The sequence below is a fragment of the Monodelphis domestica genome, chromosome 7, assembly GCF_027887165.1.
Source record: "Monodelphis domestica isolate mMonDom1 chromosome 7, mMonDom1.pri, whole genome shotgun sequence".
In the NCBI taxonomy this organism is placed as follows: domain Eukaryota; kingdom Metazoa; phylum Chordata; class Mammalia; order Didelphimorphia; family Didelphidae; genus Monodelphis; species Monodelphis domestica.
Genome location: NC_077233.1, coordinates 69,774,072 through 69,791,994, shown reverse-complemented (window position 1 = coordinate 69,791,994; position 17,923 = coordinate 69,774,072).

Genomic DNA, 17,923 nt, shown 5'->3' with positions numbered 1-17,923 from the left:
ATATGGTAGGGTTTTGGATTCTAATCCATTCTGCTATTCGTCTACGTTTTATGGGTGAGTTCATCCCATTCACGTTCAAAGTTATGATTGTCATTTGTGGACTCCCTGGCATTTTGATTGCCTTCCCTAATTCTAACCTTTTCTTCTTCGGCTCTACCTTTTAGTCCAGTGATTTACTTTGAAACAGTCCCCCTTGTCCCCTCCCTTGATGTTTCCCTTTTTAGTCCCTCCCTTTTTGTTCCCTCCCCCTCCCCCCTCTCTTTCCCTCCCTTTTTGTTCTCCCTCTCCCCCTCCCCCCCTTGGTTTTCCCTTCTCCTTACCCTTGTTGGGTAAGATAGAATTCAAGATCCCAATGGATCTGGATGTTTTTCCCTCTCAGAGCTGATTTCCCTGAGATTGAGGTTTAAGTAACCCCCCCCCCCCTCTCTTCCTCTCCTTCTTATAGGAGTTTTCTTCCCCTCCCCTTCCCATGTGAATCTTTGTGTGAGAATGATTATTCTATTTGGTCTTTCTTTACCCCCTATTTATACATTACATTTTCCCCACATGTTAGTATACATAGGTTGATATAAATGTAGTCCTTATAGAAGAGAGTTTGAGTAAAAGAAGAAGATAACATTTTCCCCTTTCCTTAATATTTACCTTTTCAGGTATTCCTTGCTCTTTGATTTTCGGTATCAAACTTTCCACAGAGCTCTGGTCTTTTCTTTGCAAAAAGTTGGAAGTCTTCTATTTTGTTGAATGCCCATACTTTCCCTTGGAAGTATATAGTCAGTTTTGCTGGGTAGCTGATTCTTGGTTGGAGACCCAGCGCTCTTGCCTTTCTGAAGATCATGTTCCATGCCTTACGATCATTCAGAGTAGAACTTGCAAGGTCTTGTGTGACCCTGATTGGCATTCCTTTATATCTAAATTGTCTTTTTCTGGCTTCCTGTAGGATTTTTTCTTTTGTTTGATAGCTTTGGAATTTGGCAATTACATTCCTGGGAGTTGTCTTTTGGGGGTTTAGTGTAGAAGGTGTTCTGTGAGCTCTGTCAGTGGCTGTATTGCCCCCTTGTTCTAGAATCTCTGGGCAATTTTCTTTGATTATATCTTGTATCACCATGTCCAGTTTGGTGTTTATTTCTGGCTTTTCTGGGAGTCCAATTATTCTTAAATTAACCCTTCTCCCCCTATTTTCCAGATCTATCACCTTGTCGGTGAGATATTTTATGTTCTCTTCTAATTTCTTGGTATTTTGGCTTTGCTTTATTGATTCTTGCTCTTTTACACGATCGTTGTCTTCCAGCTGCCTGATTCTGGCCTTTAAAGCCTGGTTTTCTTTTACAGTTTGGTCAAACTGGTTTTGTAGATGCGTGAATTTCTTTTGCATTATTTCCAACTTTTCCTCCCAGAAGGCTTCCATCTTTTTGGTCATTTCTGATTCAAATTCTTCATAGGTTTGTGGAGAGTTTCCATTTCCTTTGGAAGGTTTTGGAGCATTTTCTTTTATATTATCTTCTGTCTGCTCTGTATTTTGTATTTTGGCTCCATAGAATGTGTCCAAAGTCGCCCCTTTCTTCTTATTTTTCTTGGTATTTTGGGGCTTCTGTGGTTCTGTGGAGTTTGCCATTTCTGAATGTGGAGGATTAGTTTTTCTTGTCTCTGTCTGGTGTTCAGAGGCTTTAGTCCTGGGCAGATGGTTCTATGAGCTTTCCCTGGGTTAAACTGAATATGCCTCACTGGAACTGGAATGGAAGGGTCGGACCACGAGGCCACACTCTCCCCCGGCTCGCTTTCCGGGAGTTGCCTTCAGAATCGCTGGCCGTGAGGCTGTTTCATCGGCCTGTGGGGGGATGGGCTGCAGCTAGCCCAAGCTCCGAGGGCGAGGACTTTCACTGAGACTTGGATAGCAGGATCCAGCCCGTGAGGCTGTCTTGCCCGCCCTGAGGGTTGCTGTTGTTTCGACCAGCTCTCTGCAGCGGAAGCCCCAGGCAGTAACTTTCACCGGGACTGTAGAAGGCCCTGAGGGTTCTGCTCTCTGAGCCCTGCCGGGCTGCTTCCGGGAGCCTTGGACTCTGCGCTCCTACCCCTGAGGTCCGAGTGATCTTGGGTTCTGGCTTTTAAGGGGAGCCGTACCTTTTGATCCGGGTCCAGGTCCAGGAGGAGGGTTCCCAGGGTCTGTGCTGTTGATCGTTTTGAATTTCGGCGCCTTAGGAGCTTATCGTTTGAGATCGGTCGGGAAGGGTTTTCAGGAGATCTGAGCTTTAGCTTTCTCTAAGCCGCCATCTTAACCGGAAGTCTGGTACTTTATCTTGCCAGGTGATCCCCAGAATCTCCCCAAAACCATTTAAATGGAAGTCATTCAGTTCCTGACATGATGCTGGTATGAGGTCTATATGTAGTCTATATGGCCTTTTGAGGTATTCTATATCTGTTGGTGAGGAGTGGAAGAGTCCTGTTTCTACACAGCAGCCATCTTTACCCTACCCAGAATATCTGGTAGGAAAGAAAGAAAGAAAGAAAAGAAAAAAAGAAAGAAAGAAAGAAAGAAAGAAAGAAAGAAAGAAAGAAAGAAAGAAAGAAAGAAAGAAAGAAAGAAAGAAAGAAAGAAAGAAAGAAAGAAAGAAAGAAAGGAAGAAAGGAAGGAAGGAAGGAAGGAAGGAAGGAAGGAAGGAAGGAAGGAAGGAAGGAAGGAAGGAAGGAAGGAGGAAAGAAAGAAAGAGGAAGGAAGGAAGAAAGGAAGGAAGAAAGAAAGAAAGAAAGGAAGAAAGGAAGGAGGAAAGGAAGAAAGGAAGGAGGAAAGAAAGAAAGAAAGAGGAAGAAAGGAAGAAAGGAAGGAAGAAAGGAAGGAAGGAAGGAAGGAAGAAAGAAAGAAAGAAAGAAAGAAAGAAAGAAAGAAAGAAAGAAAGAAAGAAAGAAAGAAAGAAAGAAAGAAAGAAAGAAAGAAAGAAAGAAAGAAAGAAAGAAAGAAAGAAAGAAAGAAAGAGAGAGAGAGAGAGAGCACAATGACTCTAAGACCGTCACTGTGGTAAGTAGCCCAATACTTCTTTCCCACACTTTCCTTCACAGCCTCCCAAACGCTTTCACTCAAATGACAGAATCTTAGCTGGAAGAGACTACATTCATTTGTCTGGTCCAAGTCCCTTATTGGACAGATGGGAAAATCTTCTCTTGCTACTTAGAGGTAAGGAAAATTCCATATGAGTGAGAAATCAATTTACTTAATATGCACTTCAGTCATATAATCTCTGTTTTGTTCCAGGCCCAAAATAAAGACCTCACTCTTTGGCTTGCTGCTTTAAAAAAAAAAATTTACATTAGTTAAAAAAAAATTTTTTTTCAAGAGGGCAAAGAGGTGGCTCAGTGATCTTTAGAGAGCCAGGTCAACAGACAGGAGGTCTTGGGTTCAAATCTGCCTCAAACACTTCCTAACTGTGTGACCCAGGGCAAGCTACTTAATTCCCATTGCCTAACTCTTCTTCCATGGCACTAATACACAGTATTGATTCTAAGATGGAAGGTAAAGGTTTTTTTTTTTTTTAAGTGTCATATATCTTTCTCTTTTTCCCATCTCTCTCCCTTCTACCACGCCAGGGCCTTTGCCAAGAAAAGAATGGAACACAACTGAATCTAAGAAAGTGGAGCCTGAGATATCTATAATGATCAAGTCTCTGTATTTAGTGTGCTACCAGAGTCGATACTACAAGTCAGGACGGTGGTCCACATGCACACACATAAGCTATTTATAAACATTTTCTTCTTGGGGACTTTCTCCACATTATCTTCCTTTTCATTCAGTGATTAAATCTGAGAGACTTTCCATCTGATAAAAATATTTGAACTGAGACACATTGAAACACCACCATATCCTTGAACCGATGGAATTCCCTCTAAATTACTTCATTTATTCAGGTCTATGCCTGTGAGCTCATGGAAAGTTCCCCTCGGATACAGACCAGGAACTTCACTATAGAGTGGGCTCAGCCCTCAGGAGCTGATGCGCTAGGATGCCTGTAAGGGCAGACTCAGACCCAGCTTTCCTCACTCCAAGGCCAACCATCTAGACCAGGAGCTCTTAACCTTTTTATGTGAGACCCCAATTTTTGTGCCTGGCACAGTGCTTACTAATGACTTGACTACTAGGACTGGGACATCTTTAGAGGTCTGCTGAAGCCTACGGCCAGCCTCCTTCTCGGAATGATGGTCTTAAATACAGGGAAAGCAATTATATTGAAATACTGTTGTTTGTCCAGTCGTGCCTGACTCCCATTTGGAGATTTCTCTGCAAAGATACTGGAGTGCTTAGTCATTTCCTCCTCCAGCCCATTTTATTTTATTTTATTATTTTTTAAACCCTCACCTTCCATCTTGGAATCAATACTGTGTATTGGTTCTAAGGCTGTGGAGTGGTCAGGGCTAGGCAATGGAGGTTAAGTGACTTGTCCAGGGTCACACAGCTAGGAAGTGTCTGAATCCAAATTTGAACCCAGGACCTCTAGTCTTTGTGCCTAGCTCTCAATCCACTGAGCCACCCAGCTGCGCCCCTCTAGCTCACTTTATACGTGAAGAAATGGAGGCAAAACAGGATGGGGTGACTGCCCAAGGTCACACCGCTGACAAGCGTCTGAAGCCAAATTGATACTCAAGGCTTCCTGACTCCATTCCCTATCCTCTATCCACTACATTTCCTGGCTGCCCATTAATTTTATACAAACAAGTTCACAGACGCCAGGTCATGAAGAACCTGTGGTCTAGACTACCTGCTATACTATGCTGCCTCTCCCCTTAATTAGAGCCATCCGAAAGTCAAGTGGGAGACCCCCAGAAGTAATGGCTTTGAACAGAAACTCAACGGCCAACCCAGTGTTGCCAAATAAGTTGTAGAAACATCCATTTTTGTACCGACACAAGCTGTGCTGGGCTCTCTCTGAGGTTCTTCCCCTGGTGAGATTTTGCAATTCTGTGATTGATGGGTGAATGAATGAGGGGATAAACAAGTACCTTTTCTCTTGAAAAAAGGGCGAGATGCTCCTGCTCCATTTTTCTCACCACATCATCTTCAAGCAAGGAAACAAGTAAATTCATGTCCTTTAACTGAAGAAAAGTACACTTTCTATGAGGACTCATTTCCACAGGCCTCTGCATGCAAGAAGTATTTAAGTCACCATCAAGGTTGCAGCGTTTCCCCTCCCCACCACCCTCTGCTGGCCCTCCAGGTGGTTTCAGTGGCATTTATCATCTGATGTTTGGTTGAATCCACCCATTCCAAATAGAGCAGCGTTTCTTACTGCATTTTGGCAGTTATCTATCATGTCTACCTAAATAATCATGATAAAAGGAATATGAACTAAAGGTAATGGATCGGGGTGGCCAGGTGGCTCAGTAGCATGAGAGCCTGGCCTGGAAATGGGAGATCTGGCGTTCAAATTTAGCCTCAGACACTTCCTAGCTAAATGCTCCTGGGAAAGTCACTTAACTCCATTTGCCCAGCCCATGTTACTCTTCTTCCTTGGAAACCTATATTTGGTATCAATTCTGTTTTTTTTTTAACCTTTACTTCCATCTTAGAGTCAATACCATGTATTGGTTCCAAGGCAGAAGAGAGGTTAGGGCTAGGCAATGGGGGTTAAGTGACTCACCCAGGGTCACCCAGCTAGGAAGTGTCTGAGGCCAGATTTGAATCAAGAACCTCTCATCTCTAGAACTGGCTCTCCATTCACTGAGCCACCTGACTGTTCCCCCTTAGTATCAATTCTATTTTAAAAGGTAAAGTTTAAAATAACAAAAAGGCAACCGTAGAATAGCAAATTGCTCCAAGGAAATATTTTAGGTCTTTCCACTGGACTGGATGTCCTTGAATTCCTTTTTCATTCTATGATTAGGTTCTTTGTCATTTCTAGTTTAGGGCTGATTTTCACTTGTGTGACTGTGTTTACAAAGTCCTGTGTCTAACCCAAAATTCATTTCAACAGTGAAGATATTGAAGTTTGCCTTTGGATAGCAATTGTCATCCTTCCCAGTTCCCAAGTCCCAGGTCCACTATCTCAGCCCCCAAGCCACAGGCCATTTTGCTTCCAAACCACAATTTCTTTTTCTGACTTATCTGTGCCAGGTTAATTTCGTGGTAGAACAGAAAGAACCCTAACCTGAGATACAGGAAACTTGGGTTCAAATCCCTAGTCTATAACTTCCTTGCTTTAGGACCTTGAACAGGTCAGCCCCTCTTTCTAGACCCCTATTTCCCTCTTTGTATAAGGGAATTGAACTGGACAAGCTTTAAAGTTCTCTTTAGGTCTGATACCTTAAGATTCATTCAAAACAACAAAAAATCTCTCTCTTGGTTTAATAGTTTCTCATGTAGCCGCAGAGCAATTTTTCTTTCTGCATCGCCCGAGGTCAAACTTTGTCTTCTGCACTTGTTCTTCGAACTAGAACTGTTTTGCAATGTGCATAGTTTGGTCTGATGAAGCTGATCAACTGGCTACTTCCCAGAACCTCATCACAGGTACAGGACTTGCCCTGACTTGATATTTATGTGAGTTCAACTTTTTAAGTGACATTAGATGGTTTAAAAGGCTGTCTGTGACTTTGGAGTCAGGACCATATAATTCACATCCATTCAACAACATAAAAGCCTCCAGTGTGCCAGTCATTGTTCTAGGTGCTAGGAATACAATGACAAAAATAAATAGTCCTTGTCTTCAATGAGCTTCTATTCTACTAGGGGGAAAAGAAAAAAAACGATCCACTATTTCCAGAGAAGTAACTTAACTTGGAGTTGATGGTGGGTGGTCAACACCATGTTATCTCATCTGCTAAAGGATGTATTATTGTTGTTAATAGCTAACATTTACAGAATATTTAAGTTTTACAGAGCACTTTATTGTATGTTATCTTATTTGATCCTCACAACAGCTTTGTGAAGAAGGTGCTTTCATTATTATTTTTTAAAAACTCTTACCTTCTGTCTTAGAATCGGGTCCAAGGCAAAAGAGCTGAAAGATTGAGACAATTAGGGTTAAGTGACTTAGTGTCTGAGGTCATATTCAAACCCAAGACCTCCTTACTCTAGACCTGGCTTTCTATCCCCTGGGCCACCTACTTACCCCAATAAATCCATTGATGGTCTTGGTCATAGTGACTAATTTTGTACCTGTCACTCAACTCTTCCCTGATTGAGAAAACTCTGTGACTCTGTATTGACTCAGAAAATATACAAACTTTTCTTTGGGAATTAAAGCTCCTCATACTCCAGTTCCAGCTTATTTTTCCCACTCATACTCTCCATTTCATCTCAATTGATGCACTCACTATTCCTCATCATGTCATTCCATCTCCTGTGCTCATGTCTTCAGCAGACTCATAGGCTGACCCTCTTTCCAGGAATGACCTCCCTCCATACTTCTCTGAAATCCTTTGCTCCTAATATGGCTTCACTTAGGTATTATCTCACATATGAGGCTTTTGTTCATCCTTCCAGTGGTTCGTCTTTTTTTTTTTCCCCTGAAATTACTTATATAGTTTTTTTTATCAAATTATTTTTGTATTTATCATTTATCCCCTAGAATGAAGCTACTTGAGGACAGAGACTGTCTCTGTCAAGGCAGTGAATGGATAAAGTGGATAGAGAACTGACAGTAAAGTCAGAAAGGCCTGATATGTACTGGTTTTATGACCTTCAGCAAGTTACTTAGCAATCAATGTTCCAGGAAACTGAGACTTTAAGTTGCAGGGAAGGTGATGATCTGCATTGGGAGTTGGAGTTTCCTCACCTGGAACTTCTTTAGATAAATGAAGTCATCGATCCAGTCTGTCTTCCTAACATGTAGTAGGAAGACTTGCATGTAATAGGTGTTTAACAAATATTTATTGAATGGAATGGAATCACAGATCACTGACTGAGGGGTCTCAGGTGTGAGGAGGTCCAGGCAGCAGCACTTCAGTCCTCAAAATAGGTCAGAAGTCTGGAATTCTGCTATCACTAAAGAGATTATGTTCATGATTGTTTGTTGTGTCATTCTATCATAATATCTCTGACTCCCTGCAATGATGATTTATGATCTAATTTGACAAAATATTACTTTAATTAATTATATTCTTGTTTGACAATATTATCTATATTTACAGATTACAGATCTCTGAGCAAAGCTGCTTTAGCCATTTGGCAAGACAATTTTATTGAACAGATGTTTTAAGTTTAACCTTTTGGGGAACCTTCCAAGTTGCTACTAACCATGAAAGCTGAGAGAGAGAGGACCTGTGATTAAAAAAGAAAGAAAAACTTGATAGCAGTGGGAAGGAGATGAGAGGAACCATCATTCAATAGTTTTAGACATGTAAATGAACTCTCTGACCTCCTTGAGTTCAGCTTATACTCTGAGGTCTGAAAATTCAAAGTCTGACATATGAATGTTTACACTAATCTTAAGGGCTGAGGATGAGATTATTAATCACATTTTAAATGTACTTTAGTGTTTGGGAAAACATTTTAATCAGGAAACATTTTCTGACTGAAAGATTCTTTTCCATAGTTTTATGATAGCAAAGGTCAGTTAGGTGTAATTATGGCTTTCTCCACCATTAAAAAATGAAGAGAATGAAAAAGGAAGTCTAGAATCATTGCTAAATCTCACTTTGAATGTTAGACTTATGCAATGTCTCCCATGCTCTTATTCTTCTCCTTCCAAAGGCGTCCCCCTCCACCGGTATTTATCCTTCTTGACCTCTTTGAAGCTTTTGACACTGTCTGTTATCCTCATGGACAATTTCTCCTTTCCAGGTTTTTATATTATTGTTCTCTCCTCATTTTACTCCATTCTGAATGAAAACTCCTCCTTCATGCAGGCCATGCCAACTAACCACAGGCATCCCTTGAGTATATATCCTTCTCCTTCTCTTCTTCCTATTATTTCTTTTGGTGAGCTCATCAATTCCCATGGATTCAATTATCATTTCCATCTTTGCTGATAATTCCCAGATCTACTTATCAGTCTAACAATGAGTGTTTTTCGTAAGAGTCTGTCCCTTCTCTTCTCTTCACACATTTTTTTTTGGTAAAGATGTTTTATTTTGTCAATTACATGTAATAATTTTCCACGAGTTTTCTGAGTTTATATGACCCAATTGTCTCTCTTCCTCCCTCCCTTTCCTCCCCCTTTTTGGAGCTGGTCGGCAATTTGATTTGGGTCATACATGTATTATCATGCAAAACATATTTTCATATTGATCATTTTTGTAAGAGAACATTCATATATTAGACCAAAACCTCAAAATAAAAATCCAAATAAACTAAAGTGAAAAAACATGCATTCTGAGTTGCCCTTTAGCAGATTCTGCATTTCTCTGAAAGTGGATAACAGTCATTGTTATAGATCCCTCAGAATTGTCCTGGATCATTCATGTACTATCTTGATTGGTGATCTTATCTTTCTTGAATTCAATTATCACCTCTGTACACCTGATTCCCAGATCTATATATTCATCCCTACTCTCTCTCATGAGCTCAAGTCCCAGTATCATCAACTGCCTGTTTGATGTATTTGTCATCCTAGCAGAGGATTAAAATCAAATACCCTACAAATATCTAAATTCCACATATCCAAAACAGAAGCCATTATCTTTCCTAACAAACCTCTCTTCTTCTCAGCTTTCCTATGATTCCCAAGTATTCCATTAGTCTTCCAGTCACCTAAGCTCATTACCTTAGTGTCATCCTTCCTTGGATCCAAGGAAGAACTTGGAATCACTCTATTTAGACAATCTGTTGTGAAATGTTGTCATTTATCTCTTCACAAGATTTCTCATATATGTCCCTTTCTGTTTACTTAAAAAAACTACTCCCCTAAGAAGCACAGAAGAAAAACAACTACTTAATCACACGGGTCGATGGGGACATGACTGGGGATATAGACTCTAAACTATCACCCTAGTGCAAATATTAATAATATGGAAATAGGTCTTGATCAATGACACATTTAAACCCAGTGAAATTGCTCATTGGCTATGGGAGAGGGTGGAAGAAGGGGAGGGAAAGAACATGATTCATGTAACCATGGAAAAATATTCTAAATTAGTTAATTAATTAAATAAACAAAAAAAAAAAAACTAATCCCCGAGTATAGGCTTCCATCATTTTTCAACTGGACTATTGCAATAACCTTCTGGATAGTCTAGGAGCCTCAAGTCTCTCTGCACTCCATTTGATTCTCCGCTCAGCTATCAAATTCTTTACCAAAAGGCAACTCTTACCCTATCACTTCTCCTCTCACCCACTTCTCCTCTCAATAAACCTCTATGGCTCCCTCTGGCATCAAATATACAATTCCCTGTTTAGCATTTAAATCTCTTCACAATCCTGTCTTTCCAATCTTCTTATACTCTATTCCCCTTAGCATACTTTTCATTTCTTAGCCTACATTGAGCTACTTGTTTTTCCTTATTTATTACACACCATCTATGAATTAATGTCCCTTCCCTGTCTATTCCATCCCTGGAATGCTCTCTCTCTTCTCACTTCTGCCTCCTACTATCAGTAGATTCCTTTAAGACACTCAACTTTTGTCATCTTCCTAGTCTCTATTGATTCGCAGATTACTTTCCATTACATTTCCATTTCCATTACTAGTTCTTGTATGTACTGAGTTATTTACATATTTATCTACATTAGAATGTTATCTCTTTGAGAAAATGGACCATGTTTTATCTTTGTTTCTCCAGCAATGGCTCATGGCAAGCAATTAATAAATGCTACCACCTTTTTCATTTTGTTTTATTCTTAAAATGTTCCTTTTCTTTTAAACATTCCTTCTTTTTCTTATAGATAATAATAAAGTATTACAGGAGATAGGAAAACTAAGGTCTTAAAAGTCAAAATAAACTGGAGCTCGTATATTCAACGGGAACTTCAGAACACCGAGTTCTAGATGACAACACTGTAGAGAAATTCACCTAAAACTTCTTAGATAAGATCCAAACCCAAAGTGATACACAGTGTATGTGCCAAGTGTTCTCAGTCCAGGCCTGTGTCTGAGACAGACCCACTGAATTTGTGTTTATAACGAGTAAGATTTTATTGTTGTTCAGTTGTTTTAAGTCCTGTCCAACTGTTCCTGACACCATTTGGATTTTTTTGGCAAAGATATTGGAGTAGTTTGCCATTTCCTTTGCAGATGAGAAAACTGAGGCAAACAGGATTAAGTGATTTGCTCAAGAGTCACACAAGTAAGTTCCTGGGGCCAGATTTGAACTCAGATTTTCCCAATTCCAGGCCCGGCACATACCCACTGTGCCACCTAGTTGCCTATAAGAAGTAACATAGCAAGAGTCATATGTCTCTCTTCCTCTGGGATCAAAGAAACAGCTAGTTTGGTTCTATCCTCTGGATCCCTTTGGAAGAACCCTTGTCAAGAAGTACTGGGACAATTTGAATAACCTAGTCCATCTACTTAATGAGAAGATAGGGCACCATTGGAAAGTCAGGAAGAGAAGAAGGGTCCATTCTTGAACTATAGAACCTACCAGAGGATTGATGACATGAGTGTGTGAAGATAGGATTAACTCTCCCCTTGCCTATTTTTAACTAAACAAATCAAGAACTCATAGTACCCCTACTTGACACTAAGTAAGAAAGTTTGCAAGTCACTTGATAAAGTGGGTGACAACTTCAGAGGCCACTGCCCCACCCCTGGGCAGTGCTAGGCAAATTGAAGGACTGTGATTGATTCCCATAAAGTGGGGAAGGGACAGGAAATGATGTGGGAAAAGGACTATAAAAAATCCTGAACTTCCTGTCCAAGGGTCTTTTTCCTTTGGACTTCTCCTTTGAAGTTCATCTTTGGAGATTCTGTGTCAGTGAGCTGGACTGAAGTAGGAGACTCTTTCCCTGGATCCTGTCAACTTGCTGGGTGAGTAGCTAGCCTTGCTTCCCTAGCTTCTGGAGAGATTGGTTCCAGAGAAACCTTCCTTTCCTGGAGGAGACTGCATTGGTGGAACCCTTGATGAAGACACCACCAAGACTTCTTGCTTAAGAAACTACTATGCCTCCATGTGGAGATCAGGACTTAAGAGCCCTTGCTGGGTGGTGAGCTGAACAGAAATTATAGGGTATCTAGCTAGACAATACTTTCTATTTCTTTCCTACATTTATCTCTTTTATTATGTCTTTATTAAACTAAATTGTTAAGAGTGACTAACAGACTCATGACTTAAGAGTTAATTTTTTTAATCAACAACCACAATATTACTTTAGAACTTACACATTTAGCATAAAACCTAAATTTTAAATTCTTACAAGTGGAAGACTCCCTGCCTGGGATCTGGGAGAAAAGCCTGATGACACTTGCCAGAGGTAGAGGTAAACTTCAGTAGAAGAGTGTGGAAGGTTAGTAGCTGTGGAGAAGTGATCAGATTGGACAAAGGAAATGTAAATTGGGAGAAAGCAGAAAGATTTCTGGAGTGCTTCCAAAGAAGGAAGATATGCATGGATTTCCCAAAGAGAGTGCCCAAAGGTCTCTCCTGGACCTAGACAACCACAAGGGCAATCTGAGGGCACTAAGGACAGCAATAAGAAAGTGAGGTATTAGATAGAAGAAAATTATAAGGATTTTGTGTCAGGAGGCTATCTATACCCTGGTCATACACTTTCCCCAGCTTAGGACTCCCTTAATCTTGTACATCCTGTGCTTATTTTCTGGAATATCTAGAATCTTCTAGATCTGGAAACATTCAGGTATGAAACTTTCAATTTTCCTATCAACTTGAGGCATCCTTGAGGATGACCTCAGCTAAAAAAAAGCAATTAAACTCACTTGAGTAGGACACTAACCTTCCGATGACATAGAGGATCTATCCTAATTCTGAGCCACCTCAGTCCAAGGCTTGTGGATTTAATTATGGACTCAGGAGGCCTGTGAGCAACTTCTTATTTTAAAAAACCATGCCTGATTCCATCTTTCTGATGTGGGCTAAAGACCATCATTGCCCAATCTCCTTAACAACTCACTCAAATACTCAAAAGTGATCTCATCAAGTTGAATATACCCTCCAGTGTTATAAATTGCAACCTTTCCATGCCTGCCCATGCTAAGCAACTAGACCGTTTCCTCCCCTAAATTCACCACTGAAATTCTACCCTGTGCATCAGATGCCTTTCTCATCTTATTGACATCAAAGAGAGTATGGAGCACTTGGGCATCTGTATGATTAGTTCATCTTCTCTTCCTATTATATATTTCCTCGATGACATCTTTTACCCCTGTTCTTCTTTACAGGCTTTATGTTATATTCTGCTCACATCACCGTGATCCTCTCCATTACCTTCTGTGTGATATTCATTTTCAATCCTTTAAAAAAGAAAGAAAATACACTTTTCTGTATACAATCCTTTATAACAAACATGAACATATTAGTATTAACAAAACATTAAGTCATTTACCCACCAGCTTAGTCACTCTTCCATTTTTTATTCCCACATCCATGCTTGCGAGGTTACTTTAGCACTTTCTGGAGCAGATTTGTAACCATTTTATAAATACTTTCCTCCTTTTTGTAGATATGAAAAATAGTCAACTCTTAACACCAAATTCATGGTGGACAGTGGCTGCAGACATTCCAGAATATTTTTATAATACCCTTAATTTCTCGCTAATCTGCATCACTGACTGCATGGTTGGTCTTAGAACCCAAACAACTTACATAATGTTTGGGGAGCAATAAAGATATCCCAGATACTATAGAAGCAAGAAGTAAGCTGTGGTCACACTCATCAGTGTTGCAGACGTGTATGCATGAGGGGGCCATTGGTTTACACCAGTGCCACCATGTGGCATGCTGCTCAAATATCATTTCTCTTTTTTGGGGTCATGAAAAAATGTAAATGAGTCTACTGTAGGCAGGCAGCATAAAAAGACCAGGAAACCAAATGGAGTGGAAGACACATGAGATCAGTAACCAGCCCTGGAATCTAGTAAACAACCCTGTAGGAGATTATGAGAGTAAATTACAATTACTCTGTAAATAGCTTCCAAAAATCATTAGACCTCTAAAAACATGTTGAGTTCCATTGATTTGCATTGGCCATGTACATACTTATTAATACCACACCTACACCCCCAAAGCATTTCAATCTACTTCTAAAGTTTTGCCTGTTGCCAGAGAGCTAATGGAAGGCTTCCAAAGAAATATAGTCTAATAGGAAAGATGCTGGATTTGAAAGAAGTGGATCTGGGTTCAAATCCCAAATCCCAGCTCTGCTACTTACTACCTATCTTACCTTGGAAAAATTACTTAGATTATCTGTACTTCAGTTTCCTCTTCTGTAAAATGTGATGATTGGAGTGGGATGTAGCTGATTTTGAAGGTCCTTTCTAGCTCTAATTCTGATGGTCCCAAAGAATATGAGCACTAGCCTCTCATGAATACTTGTAGAACAAGAAGGTTACACCAGGCAAGTACATGATTTGGAATGAGGGAAGGGAGTAATGGATAAAGGACCAACTTTGAGATCAGGAAGATGTATTCACATACTCATCTCTGACATATACTAGCTGAGAAACACTGGACAAGTTGCTAGGGAAGTATGTTCAATAAAAAGATTAGTAGTCAGAGGATCTGGGTTCAAATCTTTCACTGCCACCTATTACCTAGGTAGTAGTAACCTAGGGCAAGTCACTTGCTCTCTCAGTTTCCTCAACTATAAATTTAAGATTTTGGACTAGTTGGACTCACGAGATCAGTCAGTCAAGGGATATATATGTCAGGTACCTATTATTTGCCAGGAGTTGTTAATACAAAGAATAAAGCAATCCTTACTCACCCTGAGTGTAGATCACAAGACCTAGTCTCAAAACTCCAGGCAACTTTACAAAACTAAGACACAAAACTAAATCCCAGAGCATTTGCCAAATTACATTGATTGAGGGGGTTTCTCTACCTTTGTTACGAGTTCTTTACACCAACAACCATTTTTTAAAAAAGATATTACAAGTGTTAACTACATAGATGATAACTTGAAAGATGACAGTGAGGAAGAAAAGGGTACAGTACATGCAATGCAATCACTTGAAGGGATGGCAGAATCAAGTGGAGTTTATTGTTTTATAAATAAAAAAGAAAACCTAAGCATAATTTGAATGGAGTAGAGGAAGCCACATAACTATTTGCCTCAGTTTCTTCATCTGTAAAATGAGCTAGAGAAGGAAATGGAAAACCATTTAAATAACTTTGCCAAGAAAAAAAAAAAACCCAAACCAACAAACCTCTACATTTGGTCATGAGAAGTCTGGCACAACAGAAAACAACTGAACAACAACAAATAATGACAAAAAGTTACTATGAAGTAAACAAGACTTTTAAATGCATTTTCATTTTATTGATCACTACAACCTCTATATACATTTGAAAAATAGTAATACACATATATGAATGCAGAGCCATAACTAAGGATTATTTTGCTGGCTATAAGATTACAAACCACACCTAGACAAGTATCATGAGTCTATTCTGCATTTGAGTGGAGTGGGATGGTAAAACACTGTCCAGGCACCATTATTGGAATGATGATATACCAAGGTGAAGCCATTGGTGGGTGACTGATGCAGTGTTTTCATGCACTCATCAAAACCCCTTGTCCAACAGCTTCTAATTTACCTAATTAGCTTTGTTAATTGGGTGCTAATGTCAGTTGTTTCTACCCTATTGAAGGACACCTTCTAAATTTGGTACCTTCTAAATTTATCTCCTTGGGACAAAGCCCCAATTACCCTACTTTAGTTACAACTTTGTGAATATATGCAAAACATTATTTATTCAGTTTGTAGTAGGTATGTTTGCATATTTATGATGAGACATTTAATGTCTACAAACTATCCACAAACTTTACTGTGAAGTTCATTGGAAATGAGGCCAAAGATTTATAGACATTAGAAAGTATAAATCATTAATTTTGCATCTTTAAATGGGTTTAAAAACTCAAAAATAATAACTTTTAAAACTATCTTTTTCTTTAAAAAGATGTTTATCACCAATTTCATTAGTATTTCAGTACTGAGTTAAATTTAAATGAAAGATATTATGGAAATTGAAGATAGGGATAGGAAAATAATAATTCAGATTTTTAAGTATATAAAAGTGATTTAAAGCATATTGTGATACCCAACATGTTTTCAATAAAATGAATGAAAGAAAACTTCTATGCAGTCCTAGATCTCTTGCATTAGTGTTATTAAAATTTGTCACAAATAATAGCAGTTTGTCCATACTCTAAAGATTTGTTGGTCCCTTCCTAGAACCATTCACATTGCTTCTTGTTCATCTGGAGCTTCCATAACTACAAGAAATTTCTCTCTCTCTCTCTCTCTCTCTCTCTCTCTCTCTCTCTCTCTCTCTCTCTCTCTCTCTCTCTTTCTCTCTCTCTCTCCCCCCCCAAGATGTTTTCATAAATAAGAAAACAACTCAATATAAGATAACGTAAGTTATAAGTAACAAATAGTACAGTCTGTGACAAATAAGTGATCCAAGTTCATATATAAAAGGTGAACTGCACCATTTATGATGTCATACATACACCACATCACTAGATTAAACAAATGTGGCCTCAGATGCAATCTCTGTGACCCTCAGAAAGCTATTTAACTTTTTATCTACTTCAATTTCCTCATCAGTAAAATGGGCATGTTAATAATAGCACTTATCTCCCAGAGTTGTTATGAGTCTACAATGTTATATTTGGAAAGTGCTTTGCAAACCTTAATGCATTCTATGTTAGCATCATCCCCATCATTATTGTATTATTATTCTACATATCACTTTCCCATAGTCTCTTTCTTTAGTGAAAAGGATCCACCATACATAGTATCTCTTTCTCTTTAGAGGGAAGAACATGAAAGTACTATTGATCTCTGAACACAACTGTTGATGGATAATTTAGAGTCCTTACTGGGAGTTTGGTAGAACAAAGTAAACTAGACAATTGATCATTGCCTGTATAAAAGAAATATGCTAAAGAGTATCTATTATAGGAATGTGTGGACCTCATGTAGTACTTTTACATGTGACCTATGACTCTTCCAGAAGCCTAATGTTTTTATTAAGACTTTATATATTACACGAAATTCTAACGGCAAAAAGGTGTTGGTTGTCTCTTTCAGAGAAGGGGTATTGCAAATGTATCTCTTGGGGCACATTGCTTCATTACTTCTAAGTCAATACCATGGTATCATATCTGTGTTCTTTGTATTAAAGTCATCCTTTTAGCCTCACACAACATTTATGAGTTCCTTGTGCTATCTTTATTTTATGAATGAGGTTGTTATTCTTAAGAGATTGGGCCATGGTAGGGTTCTAGTTCTTGGCAAAAATGGCAAAAAATGTCCTCCGGTGCTGGGAAGAGTGGGAATGGAGCAGCTCCCAGAGTGCTGGTTCTGCTCATGTTCCAATACTTCATCAACAGTGATCTAATTCATCCTCTTCATTTTAAAAGAGGAGGGAACTAAGGATGAGAGAGAAGTGATGCTCCCAAGTCCTCCCAGATATTAGGAGTCCAATCTTGGGGCACTTTCCACATTATCACAACCATTTGCCACCATGGAACTTTAGCAACATTGTAAAACTCACTAAATTTAATAATGAAGATGCATCAAATTTAGAATATATATTCAGAGCTGTGAGAGACTTTGGAGGCCATTTAAAATGACCTATTTTATAGATGGAAAAACTAAGTCCTAGAAAGACTAAATGACTTGACCACAATTAACACTGGCAAGAGAACTAAGTTATTTCCTCTTGTTCCAAATCTATCGCCTTCTCTTGTACCATGTTTATCCATTTTATCTAATGTTTGACTACTTTAAAAATGCTTTTAAAAAGGGATGCTTAAAATGACACATACACACTAAGTTCTTGATAGGCTTCCCTTGACAATGAGTCCTCCCTTATACACAAAAAA